This window comes from Meles meles, chromosome 4 (assembly GCF_922984935.1).
Source record: "Meles meles chromosome 4, mMelMel3.1 paternal haplotype, whole genome shotgun sequence".
NCBI classification, from domain to species: domain Eukaryota; kingdom Metazoa; phylum Chordata; class Mammalia; order Carnivora; family Mustelidae; genus Meles; species Meles meles.
The window spans coordinates 95,425,966-95,439,740 of NC_060069.1; the positions used below are offsets into that span (position 1 = coordinate 95,425,966).

Genomic DNA, 13,775 nt, shown 5'->3' on the forward strand with positions numbered 1-13,775 from the left:
ATCATCAATTTTATTAGTTAAGTAGTGATTTCCCAATCTGCTTTTAAACTTGGCCTTATATTTTTATACTAGAATCATATAAAATCTTTTTGCTATGCAATGGGGAAATACATCAAGAAATGGCACATTTGGGGCACCTGGGTGGCTCAGTGGATTAAGCCGCTGCCTTCGGCTCAGGTCATGATCTCAGGGGTCTGGGATCGAGCCCCACATCAGGCTCTCTGCGCCACAGGGAGCCTGCTTCCTCCTCTCTCTCTGCCTGCCTCTCTGCCTACTTGTGATCTCTCTCTCTGTCAAATAAATAAATAAAATCTTAAAAAAAAAAAAAAAGAAATGGCACACTTTAATAGCTATAGATCATTAGGTATGTAATTAGATGCCTTTTTAAAATAAAATTAGAATTGTTAGGCTCCAAATTATGTCTCTTCTTAAACAGAGAGTATGTATTTAATGCAAAATGTTACATAAAATTAACTTTTTATATCTAAGGTTTTGATACCATACTAGATATAAACAGATACAATTTTCATTCACAAAAAATTAAAATTTTCTTACTCTTATTCTTTATTTGTCCTACTTATTAAAAGACAAACACGATTTGATTAATTTCTTCTGAGAAATTAAAACAGCTCTACTAAGCAGGCATTTTGAAGAATTATTTATTTGAGACAGAGAGAACACAAGCAGGAGGGACAGAGAGAAAGGAAGAGAGATCATAAGAAGACTCCATGCTTGGTGTGGAGCTGGATGTGTGGCTCAATCTTATACCCTGAGGTCATGACCTAAGCTGAAACCAAGAGTTGGTCACTTAACCAACTGTGCCACTTAGTTATTTTAATTTAGACTAATTTTCCTAACTTAGTGAATGGAGAGATTTCCCAGGCTAGAGCACAGGAAAATGAAACATCAGTGATGGTCATGTTGAATTGAGGAGAAAGAGATCAGAGTCTGATAATGTGAAAGCAGCCAGAATTTAAAATACAGAGAAATGAGAGCTGCATAGAAAGAGTACACCAGAGAGATTTATAGAATGGTTCTCTCGAGTATCCATGTAAAGTAACTACCCCAGGCTCAGGAAAGAATCACCAAAGAGAAAAAGCTGAACAATTCCCAAAGCTTACACAAGGCTGAAAATATTTCATGTTACTACCAGCCAAACTGCCGAGATCTTCTAATACATAAAAAAAAAACAAAAACACCAAACCCAGATATAAGTAGTATCACTTTTGTAGTGTGGACAAATTAGCCATGAACTAAAGGCTCTTCTGAACCCCACCCTAAAAAAAGCTTAGAAACATGATTCTAAATAACATAACTGCCTTCCAGAAAAATCTCTAATACTATTAAAAAGAATCAACAAAATACCACCATAATGTAAAATTCACAATGTCCTCTATAAAACAAGTAGCAGGCATATAACATAACTGCCTTCCAGAAAAATCTCCAACACTATTAAAAAGAATCAACAAAATACCACCATAATGTAAAATTCACAATGTCCTCTATATAACAAGAAGCAGGCATATATAGAATTGAGAAAACATGACTGGTAACCAGAGGAAAAAAAAATCAACAGAATTGAAACATATGACAAAAGTAGCAAACAAGGATATTAAAAATACTTAGTAAATAGGGGCACTTGGGTTGCTCAGTCAGTTAAGTGTCTGCCTTTGGCTTAGGTCATGATCTTGGAGTCCTGGGATTTAGCCCTGTGTCAGGCTCCCTGCTCAGTAGGGAGTCTGTTTTTCCTCTTCCTCTGCTCCTCCCTGCCCTGTTCTTTTTTCTCTCTCTCAGATAAATAAATAAAATCTTAAAAAATATATATTGCAGGTATTTGAGAAGGGGGAGGAAAACCTACTCTAGAGCTACAGGAATAAAACAGACTGGTATTCAAATAAAGATAAAAAAATAAATTTTAATGAAACAGAAGAGTGGCGATAAACACACATAAATGGTCATCTGATGTTTGACGAAAGTGCCATGACAATTCAGAAGAAAGATATCCTTTTTGATAAATGATGTGAAACAATTAGATTTATATTTGTATTCTACCCCTCCACATTTTAAGTATACGTCATATTTTGTATTTTCTTATTTTGTGTATCCCTTAAGTATTATTACAGATACAATTGGTTTTACTACTTTGTCTTTTAACCTTTATGCTAGCTTTGTAAGTGGTTGATCTACTACCTTTACTGTATCTTTGCTTTTACCTGTGAGGTTTTGTCTTTCATAATTTTTACTTCTAGTTATGGCCATTTCTTTTCTTAAAGAAGTCCCCTTAACTTTTCTTATATGGCCAGGGCAGTGGTGATGAACTCCTTTAACTTTTGTCTGGGAAATTCTTTATTTCTCCTTCAATTCTGAATGAAAACTGCTGGGTAGAGTATTCTTGGTTGTATGTATTTTTCCTTTCCGCTCATTGAATATGTCATGCCACTATCTTCTGGCCTGCAAGGTTTCTGCTGACATATCACCTCATAACCTTATGGGGGTTCCTTTGTACATAACTAGTTACTTTTCTTTTGCTGCTTTTGAATACTACACCAAAAACTAATGATGTACTATATGCTGGTTAATTGAACATAAAAAAAAAAAAGCTCCATAGGAAGTTGCTAACAATTGGTGCAGTTGACCTTGAGATAGAAACTATTTTCTACCCTGCAAACCTTAAGATAATATTAATAAATGTACCCAGTTTACTGTGCCTAAATAAACAAACAAAACCCCCTTTTTATCTCTAATTTTGACATTTATTATTATGTGTCTTAGTGTAGGCCTCTTTGGGTTCTTCTTGTTTGGAGTTCTCTGTGAGATTTAGACATGAATATCTGTCTCCTTCCTCAGGTTAGGGAAGTTTTCAGCTATTTCTTCAATTAAATTTTCTGCCCCTTCCTCTCATTCTTCTTCTGTAGCCCTTATAATATGTTAGTAACCTTGAAGTCACAGAGGTCTCTTATACTATTCTCAATTTAAATTTTTTTCTTTTTGATGTTCAGCTTGGGTGATTTCCAATACCCTGTTTTCTAGATCACTAATTTGTACTTCTGCAGCATCTTATCTGCTGTTGATTCCCTTGAGTGTATTTTTCATTTCAGTTATTATATCCTTCAGTACTGATTGGCTCTCCCTTATATTTTCTGTCTGTTGAGGCATCACTGTGTTCATCTATTCTTTCCTCAAGTTTGATTAGCATCTTTATGCCCATAATTTTAAACTTTTTACTAGGTAGATTCCTTATCTCAGTTTCATTTAGCTCTTTCTCTGCTTTGTCTATTCTTTCATTTGGAATATATTCCTCTCTCTTCTCATCCTGTTGACTTTGTGTGTTTGTTTCTACATATTAGGTAGATCAGCTGTATCTTCCAGTTGTGAAGGAGTAGCCTTAGGTAGATTTCCTATGTGGCCCAGAAGTACAAGCCCACCTGTTCACCAGAACCAGGTGCTCTGGGGTATCCCCTATGTGAGTTCTGTATTTCATTCTGTTGTGGCTGGGCTGCAGCTGCTGCAGGTATACTGGTATGTGGGCTGACCCTTGACACAACTGGCTGAGAGGCCTGTCTACAGCTTCTGTGAATTTGTTTTTGGGGGTGATCGTGGGGGGGGGGGCAGGACTAGCTTCTCTTATGTTTGACTGCAAGTTCTGGCCATGACTGTTGCAGCTGTCCTGGTGGATAGGCCCATAGGGAAACACCAGGGTGGGATGAGTAATGTTAACAAGGTAGATGGAGAGTATCAGAAATGGTGTCTACCTGTACCAGGCTAGTTAGGTAGAAGAATATGAAAAACTGCATCTATTCCTAAAGAAAGTTGCTACAGATACTGTCTCTCCAGAACATGTAGTAAAATTAGTCAATAAATCTCCTTTAAGTAGGACCCAGGTTCCTTTTAAATTGTTGCCTCTCTGTTGGGTCTTGGTGTAAATGAGTTAGTGTACAGGCTCTTTATGAGCAGAGTCTCATTTTCCTATAGCCCCATAGCTCTCTCAGAGTTAAACTTCACTAATTTTCAAAGCCAGATATTATGGGGTCACATCTTCCCAGTGCAGGTCCTCAGGGCAGACATGCCTAATGTGGTGCCTTAACACTTACCTTCTCAGGGAGTACCCCTGCCTTTGTGATATCCTTGCCACATGTGGGTTGCCATACTGGGGATATATGTCTTGAGCAGTTTGCATCTCTTCCCCTCTTCCTGTCTCCATGTGGCTTTTCTTTTATAGCCTCAATTGTGTAAGAGTTATTCTTCTAGCCTTCCGGTCATTCTCAGAGAGCATTGTCCTATATGTAGTGTGGGAAGCCACAATAAGGCTTGAGACCAGGAACAAAGCAGGCCCTGACTTGTGTCTCCTTTAAAGTCTGAATAGCCTAACAAAAGGCTTATTAGGATGGAAAAGTTGAGTTGCACTGAGAAAGGGTCTGTGCTACATGTTGTGCGCTCACCTACGTGACTTCCCACACGTTTACTAGTGAGATGAGAGCAATTTGGGTGGGGTCCTAAATTCTTAACTGGTCCTTGCTGTTCCAGCACAGCTCAAAGAACACTCTCAGGTTTGTTGTTACTTCTTTGTAATTATTATCTGAAGACAAAGACTACTGGCCTTGGAAGATCTGCATTTAGACCTTGAGAAGTAGTTAATGGGGAGACCTGGAGGGTTTCATGCCTGTGTAACAAATTCTTTCATAATTAGTTAATAATGATGGACACTTCTTTGTAATTATTTCTATTGGCTATATAATGCCTCGTTGCCCTGAATAAACTCGGCACTGTTGGACATCCTACTCAGTGTCCCTCCTGTCCCCATCTCTTTGTCTCTTTAACTTCTTTTCACCATCCTCTTACCCTCACATTTCCTGGTTGATTGTCGCGCTGGCCGCGACAAGTGGCACCCGACCAGGGACAGTGAGCACATTTCAGGGGAGCGCGCACACAGGTTAAGTAGTTACCGACAGTCAGGTAAGAGGAGCCCAGGTTGACGGGCCACAACAGGAGTAAAATAGTATGGGGCATTCTCGGTTTTTGGAACAGGATCTTTTTGTCACAGCGTTGCAGGCCCTTTTGAAGCAGAAAGGGTCCAAGGTCTTTAAGAAGGCCTTGTGGCAAATTTTTTGTATAGTCTCAGAATTGTGCCCATGGTTCCCCAAAGTAGGAACCATGAGTTTGGATGCATATATTCCCCTTCCCTCTCCGAGTTAATCGCTAGTTTAGTTGGATCCCGGCCGCGTGGGATCGTTTGTCTGTGTGTGTGGTTGTCAATTGTCATTAAGTGTATTTGTCTTGTTGTGGACTGAGGACATGATGGGACAGATGCAGACAACTCCTCTGTCTCTGATGACTGACCATTTCTCGGACGTTAGGGAAAGAGCTCATAACCCGAGCACAGACATATGAAAGGGAAAGTTTTGGACTTTCTGCATGTCAGAATGGCCATTCTTTAATGTTAGATGGCCCCGGGAGGGCCGTTACGTCTGCGGTTGTCTTTGTCCTGTCTTTTTGTTGTCTGTTGCTTTGTTACTGTGTTTGGAGAAATGAGGTTTGGAGAAATGAGGCAAGCAGAGAGTAAGGGGACTCTTTCATCCCTCTGTTCCTCCTAGTGGATGTGGGGGCTTCTCCCTCACTCACTTCCCGTGTTAATGGCTGTAACTGGAGCCAACTGAGGTTGGTTTAACTCGGGACAGAGACCTTAGGGAATATTCCCAAGCAGCTGCCGAAACTCTCTTTGTTTCAGGGAAGTTCCCTGCTTTCTCTGGCCAGACTTGGACTGCTTAACCCTAAGTTAAGTTTGGTGGTTTAATTAAGATAGATGTGTCTTTGAAGTTACAGCAGTAAATGTGAAGCTTTTATTCTATCAAAGTTTACTGAAGGTCAAATAAGCTCATGTTATCTGTTAAAATTTGTTAGCAAAGAAATTACTAAACTGATGGTTAATTGTCTGTCTCAAAGTTTTAATGGGTAATTGTTAAAGTAGCTTTCAAGGTCTTTGCTAACCTACAACTTTAAACTAAATGGGATAAAATGCTAGAGTGCTGGTCGTTGAAACTAGGTTTGTGCTTTCGAAATCTGTTGGTAAACATCTTTTGTGCTTAACTGAATTCTGTTGCAACAGCCCCAGGGCCACTGTCTGAGCTAGACCCATTTGTAAGAATGGAAGGGGAGACTGATCACCTCCCATTAGCCGGGGATACCCAGAGGGAGGGTGTCCAACCTGTTTGAATCTGAAGAGTCCCTGACTGTGTGAATGTGTCTGTATGGCTCCACCGCTTCGGCTACGGAGTCTGAGTGGGCTGCACCCTGAGTCTCACGGGGCGTCATATGGCATAACGGTCATCTACTTCACGGAGTAGCCTGGTCTGGGGTTTATACGGACAGACCTTAGCTAAGACGCTCCTAAGTTCCGCAAGGGATGCGAGCAGGACAGCATTTGAAAGATCCCCCTCCCCTTGTCTACAACATCATTCATGATGGGAGGGAAACCTAATAAACCCACTATCTTAAGACTGCATGCTTAAAAATAAAAGGACACTGGTATAAAAAAGCTGGCAGCAGCAGCAACTTTAAAGAGGAACAGCTGCTTTTGGGTCACTTTAAGGAATCCTTTAGTCCTTGGAATACTCCTATATTTGTAATTAAAAAGAAATCAGGAAAATGGAGACTTTTGCAGGATCTAAGGGCAGTAAATGGCACTATGAAACCTATGGGGGCCCTTCAACCTGGACTACCTACACCATCGGCTATCCCTCTTCAATACAAATTAATTATATTAGATCTAAAGGATTGTTTCCTTTACCATTCCTCTAGCCCCCAAAGATTGTGAACGATTTGCCTTTACCATTCCCAGTACTAACCATAAAGAACCTGCTAAACGGTATTAATGGCAGGTTTTACCTCAAGGCATGGCTAATAGTCCTACTCTATGCCAGGAATTTGTTTCTCGTGCAATTTCTCCGTTTTGAGCACAATTTGAACCAATGGTCTATTGCAGACACTATATGGATGATATTCTTTTAGCAGCTGAAACGGAGGAAATTTTATAACGAGTCTTTGCCTTTCTAGTTACTCAATTACAACAATATAATTTGGTAGTCGCCCCTGAAAAGGTGCAGAAAATAGAACCTTTTGAATATTTGGGATATATCATTGAGAATAAAAGAATCCGTCCTCAAAAAGTTTCCTTACGGACGCAATCTTTGCGCACCCTGAACGATTTTCAAAATTATTAGGAGATATTAATTGGATTAGACCATTTCTACATTTAACAGCTAATGATATGGAACTATTATTCGATATTTTGAAGGGAGATAGTTCTCCCTCCTCTCCTCGAGCTTTAACCGAGGACGGGAAAACAGCGTTACAGCTGGTTAATGATAAATTGTCACAGGCGCAGCTCTGCCAATACAATCCTTCCGCCCCGATATATCTAATCCTATTAATGCCATCCAGGTTACCTTTAGCAGTTATATGGCAAGTTCATGGGCCTTTGGAGTGGATTCACTTAGCTTTACACCAACTACATGTCATTACTGGGCAGGTAGAGTTATTAACACAACTGATTACCTGGGGTTGTCAGAGGATTATTCGTATTATAGGTAAGGAACCTGAATTCTTGGTTCTTCCGATGCTAACTACTGAGCGTGTGCAAACGTTATTTAGCCTTAATCTTGACTGGCAAATAGCTCTCTCTAATTATCCAGGGTAACTCAAGTATCACTAACCGGCGGATAAATTACTACAATTTCTTTCCACTACCCCTACTATGGTGAATAATCCTGTTCAGACACTTCCCCTCGCTTCTGCTATTAATGTCTTCGTGGATTCAGATAAAAGGGGGCATATTGGCATTCATAAATCTTCCCACTCTGGTCATGAGTCCTTTCAACATTCTATGCTACTAAGTCACTTCAGAGGGCTGAGTTAAAAGCAGTACTGCTGGCCCTGGAAAAATTTCCTGAACCGTGTAATTTATACAGTGACAGTCATTACGTGGCACGTGCTGTCCCAATGTTGCCTACTGCTTATATCCTTACTAATGATGAAGAGCTCCTTTACCTCTTCACAAATATTCAACAATTATTAAATAAGAGAACTAATCCCATATACATTTCACACATCCGGGCACATACTAATCTGCCCGGGCTCTTAGCTGAAGGTAATGCTATTGCGGATGCTTTAACCCTTATACAGTGAGCAATGATCACTAAACTTGATCAAGCTACTCAAAGTCATGCCCGATTTCACCAAAATGCAGATGCCCTGTGCAAGCAATTCCGGTTGACCAGGGAAGAAGCTCCGCAAATAGTTAAAAATTGTTCTACTTGCCCTATTCATCATCCTCAGCCAACTTACGCTGTCAATCCTCGAGGCCTAATGCCCAATCATTTATGGCAAATGGATGTAACCATTTTCCCCCCTTTTGGAAAACTTAAATATCTTCATGTTTCTATTGATACTTTTTCTGGGTTTCTACATGCTACAGCACATTCTGGAGAATCTTTGATGTTCAAAATCATTTACTTTCAGCATTCGCCACCCTGGGCATGCCAAAAGCCATTAAAACAGGTAATGGGTCTGCTTATACGTCCCAAGCTTTTCAAACTTTCTGTGCTATTTTTCAAATAGCACATTCCACAGGGATTCCATATAATTCTCAAGGTCAAGCCATCGTGGAGCGTGCAAACAGCACCCTTAAATCCTATCTTAAAAAATTAAAAGAGGGGGAGATAACACAGGGAAAAGTGAAATACTCCCCACATATGCATTTAAATTTAACTTTATATGTTTTAAAATTTTTGAACGGTGATGATATAGGCCAAACAGCTGCCAAGCGATTCTGGCATCCCGACTTTTCTCCACTTCCATATGCCCGGTGGAAGGATCCCTTAACCGGCGTATGGAAAGGTCCAGATCCAGAACTCCTTAAGGGGTGAGGGTTTCTTTGTATTTTCCTGCAGGATGAGGACACCCCACGGTGGCTCCCAGAGAGATGGTGCTGACTCCTCGCCCCTGTGGCAACGAATTGCAATGCTGACCCTGAGCTGGAGAAATCAGTGGAGACGGAGAAGACTCGTTTGGTCCCCCTTCGCCAAGGACAAATGAGGAATTTTGTCCAACAGGCTCTTGAAATTGCCATGCAGTCCCCCTCAGACAGTAGTCCCATCTGGAGTGAATGCATACAGAAGCCACAGATTATATCGCCACCTGGTGTTCCGGGGTTCTTCATCACTGATTTGTCCAATCAATATGAAAGACACATTGCATATCCTTCAGATCCTCGAATGGCCCGCTTACATCTACACAATGTAACTATCCCAGGAGGACTCTACACAACAGAAGAAATGATCCACCCTGAACTGTGGAAGTTGGTGGCCGCCTTGGGTCCTGTTACGGTCAAGGTGGGTGATAATAGTTTTGCCGGAGCCACTCAGGTGGACTTTTCTGTAAAAACCTGTGTTTCTCGTCCTTTCCTCCTGATTGTGTGCCCCAGTACTGTTTCCACATGTATTTAAGGGGCCCAAGGGCGGTATCTCACCTATAATATTAGTTATAGAGAATCCTGCTACTGTAGTATCTCAGATTTTGGATGGTCTTCATGGGTTCCATCCGGGTAATATGATGAAATACTCTTTTTGGATTTTTGTTGTGATTTTCATAATATTAGCCATATTACTTATTGGCTGGAGTGTTTCTTCGTTTCGTGTGGGACAGCAACGACTGCATATACTCAGGCACAGATAACATTTGCTTGATCTATTTAAAAAGGTAGGGGGAGATGTGGGAGTCCACAAAAAGGCTTGAGACCAGGACCAAAGCAGGCCTTGACTTGTGTCTCCTTTAAAATCCAAATAGCCTAACAAAAGGCTTATTAGGATGGAAAAGTTGAGTTGCACTGATAAAGTGTCTGTGCTACATGTTGTGCTCTCACCTACGTGACTTCCCACACGTTTACTAGTGAGATGAGAGCAATTTGGGTGGGGTCCTAAATTCTTTTTTTTTTAAAGATTTTATTTATTTATTTGACAGAGAGAGATCACAAGTAGACAGAGAGGCAGGCAGAGAGAGAGAGAGGGAAGCAGGCTCGCTGCTGAGCAGAGAGCCCGACGCGGGACTCGATCCCAGGACCCTGAGATCATGACCTGAGCCGAAGGCAGCGGCCCAACCCACTGAGCCACCCAGGCGCTCGGGGTCCTAAATTCTTAACTGGTCCTTGCTGTTCCAGCACAGCTCAAAGAACACTCTCAGGTTTGTTGTTACTTCTTTGTAGTTATTATCTGAAGACAAAGACCACTGGCCTTGGAAGATCTGCATTTAGACCTTGAGAAGTAGTTAATGGGGAGGTCTGGAGGATTTCATGCATATGTAACAAATTCTTTTGTAATTAGCTAATGATGGACACTTCTTTGTAATTATTTCTGTTGGCTATATAATGCCTCGTTGCCCTGAATAAACGTGGCACTGTTGGACATCCTCCTCAGTGTCCCTCCTGTCCCCATCTCTTTGTCTCTTTAACTTCTTTTCACCATCCTCTTACCCTCACATTTCCTGGTTGATTTGTCGCGCCGGCCGCAACAATGTAGTCATAATTTTAATGTGTCTGTGGAGAACTTAAACTCAGAACCTTTCTACTCTGCCATCTTGATTTTCTCCTCATCTATAAATTCTTTTTGTATTTGTTAGATAAAATCACTTTATTATCCATTTACTTTGTATTCAATAAATAATGTTTAGTAATTATGTATTCAAGCTATTATTTTATGGGTGGTTAATGAAGCACTATCCTTTCTAGCCCTGGGATAGTATATTATTTTGTTTTTCTACATCTTAAATAAGATCCCATTGATTAAAAACTCCTCAGTTATTCTATTTGGATATGTCATGTGTATCCTGCCCTGAGCCTAAAAGTTACAATTTATTTTATTTTTATTTTTTAAGTAAGCTCTATGCTTAATGTGGAGCTTGACCTCACAACCCTGAGATGAAGAGTCACATGGTCTACTGAGTCAGCCAGGCGCCCATAAAAGTTACATCTTATATGTGTTAATACATTTAATCCTTTCAATCCTTTCAACATTTTATCTGGAAGTGGAGCACAGAAACTTTAACTTTTCTAAGATTCAACAGCTAGAAAACAGAGTAAGATTTGAATCCCAAAGAATCTGACTCTGGCATTCAAGCTCTTTAACTTCGTACTTGATTTAACTCTGTACTAAAGAAACAAAGCTTCCACTAAGCCTAACCATCAAACTTTATGGCTCTGTATCCTCTGGAAATTATGGGAGGAAGAATAGCTCATAATAATAGAACATAATTGCTTTTATCTTTGGAATAAAAGTAAAATATTCACATTTAATCTTCTCACTAGATTCATTCAATTACTTTGATTTCTCACACTGCTTTTTCTCCACACATTTTGTTCTGTTACTTGCTGCATTCTATCAGTTTTGATATTTACACTTTCAAGTCATTGGTCACATACCATAGGTCCAAGATTTTCTAAGCATTTCTGGTGTCTGATGATTCTCACCAATTCACATTGCCAAGTCCCAAGGAAAGTATGTTCAGAGGCACAAAGCAAACTTTTTTTTTTTAGTTTGTTTTTATTTTAAAAATTAAAGTATTTTTACTTTAACAATTTAAAAAATAAATATAGGATTAAAGTCCCCTTAATTGGCCCACTGTACGCCAATCCCTCTTTCAAAAATGGTTGCTGTTAACAGTTATTATACCCTTTTTGCCCTTTTTCCATTTTAACAAGCAAGCATATATTTGTTCTATAAATTTCTTATTTTCACAAAAATGTCAAAGACATATTTCCTTGTCTGTGTTCTTTAACTATTGCATTGTATTCTAAAGTACAGAAGTGGAATATTTTTAAAAAGAACATTTTATTTATGGACATTTATATAGGTTCTAAATGTTTTGTTATTATGTGTAATATAGAACATCCTTCTACAAACTATGCATAAGTTAGAGTCTTTAGAAATTGTAAAAATTGCACTAAGATTAGAATTTTAGGGTTAAAAGATATTCTTAGTTTTATTTTAAAGGATAAAATGTATAAAAGAGAATACATTTCCTGATATTGTTAACAAAAAATATTAATAGTTAAAAATTCTCTCATGTAATGGATAAAAATTGCTATTCTATTGTCTCCATTTTTAAAAATTTGTTACTAGTGAAGTTATAAATCTTTTCATATTTATTGGCCATTTGTATTTCTTCTCTGAATTGCCTATATAGTTTGCTTATTTTTTTTCTTATCAATTTGTAGGAATTTTAAAAATATATTTTGGATGTTTATAGCATATTACAGATAAGCAATATTGCATAGTACAAATAATATCCTGACCTTTATTTTTTTTTAACTTTATTAGATGTCTTGGTAATTATTCTCTGTAAATTCATAGGACACAAACTTTTTAAAATAACTCCACAATATGTAATCTGATTTATTTATCTAGAATTTTATTAATGGACAATAAGTTGCTTCCAGTTTTTTGTTATTAACAATACAACAATGAATAGTCTTTATAATAGTTACTTGCGTTAATGTAATATGGAATATGATCATACTTATGAGATAAATTTCTGGAAATGCAATTACTCAATTTGCAAAAATCTTATATTTTACTTTTTTATTCAAGTGAACCACTCATAAAGTATACAGAATTGTACACTTGAGTGAATTATCATAAAGTGAACAGTCCCACATAACTACCACTATGTCAAGAAATAGTATGTTACAAACAGCTGCCTTATGCTTTTGTCAATTATTTCTTCTTTTCTCTCCCCAAATCTGACTTTCTACACCAGTTTTCCTTGTTTATGATAGATGTTTTGGTTTTTTCATATATATTGTTGCATGTAAATGTAGTTTTTCACTTTAATTGCTGTAGAATTCAAATGGATATGTAAACAATTTATTTAATCTACTCTGAAGGACATAATTTATTATAGTTTGGGGCTATTATAATATAATATTGCCATTGCAAATAATGCAACTGTCTTTTGAAACACATGTGCTTGCTTTTTATTGGGTATTTATCCAGAAATGAAACTTTTGGGTTGCAGTGTATGCCAACATATTGTATGCTAAGATGGAGTAAATAATGCTAACAATTTTATAAAGGAGATTTGACAATTTATCCTCTTAACAGAAATGTATGCGAGTTCCTGTTACCCAGTGTCTTTGCAAACTCTACCAACATTGCTAATGGGGTTGTGCACCTTTTCATATATATATGAAAATATATTTGCCATTTATGTATCTTTCTTAGTGACATACTCAAATTTCTTCTGCATTTTTTCTATTATTTGCGTTTTCCTTATTGATGTTTCATGAGACTTTTTTCACACTCTGCATATGAATGAGTCTGCTGTCAGATACAATTAAGCCAACTATCTCTTTCTGTCCTGCCATTTCACTCTCTTAATGATGCCCTTTTTTTTTAAGATATTTTTAATGTTTTTCTTGATGGTTAATACTTTTTGAGTATTGTTGAAGAAATATTTTCTTAACACAAGTGTAATGACATATTCTCCTATAATACCTCCTAGAATCTTTGTGTATAGTCGGAAAAAAGAGTCAAATTTCAGTTTTTTCTATATAATTTTTCAATTGGCTTTGTAGTATTTATTGGGGGGAAACCTGTCATTTCCTCTACTGCTCTGCAGAACGAATTTAGCTAAATGCCTGAATCTGTTTCTGCACTCTTTCTTCTGTGCATTGGTCTTTTTGTCTAGCTCCCCTGTGCCAATAAAAACACTGTCATAATTAATATATC

The 13,775-nt window shown here is 38.3% G+C and overlaps 1 protein-coding gene across 8 annotated transcripts in view; it reads right to left on the reverse strand.

Annotated features, from left to right (window-relative positions):
* Nucleotides 1-13,775, reverse strand: part of STXBP5L (syntaxin binding protein 5L) — a 428,205-nt gene that overhangs the window by 108,532 nt on the left and 305,898 nt on the right. The window lies entirely within an intron of this gene.